This window comes from Cavia porcellus, unplaced genomic scaffold (assembly GCF_034190915.1).
Source record: "Cavia porcellus strain 051 isolate PalLab524CR breed Dunkin Hartley unplaced genomic scaffold, mCavPor4.1 scaffold_17, whole genome shotgun sequence".
Lineage (NCBI taxonomy): Eukaryota > Metazoa > Chordata > Mammalia > Rodentia > Caviidae > Cavia > Cavia porcellus.
Window position 1 is genome coordinate 26,943,748 of NW_026947500.1, and position 542 is coordinate 26,944,289.

Consider the following 542-nt stretch of genomic DNA (forward strand, 5'->3'; position numbering starts at 1 on the left):
TCACAACTCATGGGAACCCTCTGCTGTCCCTGGGCTGCTGCATCCGGTGCCCAGGACGTGTGCGCCTTGCCCCAGGCCATCCACCTCCATCCTGGGCCTTGGCCTCCCCTGCCCTTCTGGCTGCTGGCTATGCTGCTTTGCCTGTATGTCCGCAGCTCTGTAATGACCCCTCCCTGCTGGACCAACGGAAGCCAAAAGACAATGGAGGACTCAGCACTGCCTGGCTGGCTGTGCTGGGGGTCTGAGGTGGAGTTCGCTCCTGGTTTTTCCCCTCATCCTCAAGTAGAATCCAGGTTGTGCCTCTCCTGACATCCACCCTCCAGCCCCGATAGGTCCCCAGCTGCCCCAGGCTGGAGGCTGCCAAGAACAGCATTTTGTCTCTTACACAAGCATCCACTCAGGCCAGGGGGACATGCCTGCCATTCTTCCTGGGCTCTTCTCCCTGGCTCAGAAATCGGCTACACATAGACCTGGTGCTTAAATTAACCACCCTCTCCCAGGAATGCATGGCTTTTTCTGTTAAACACAGAAGAGCAACCATC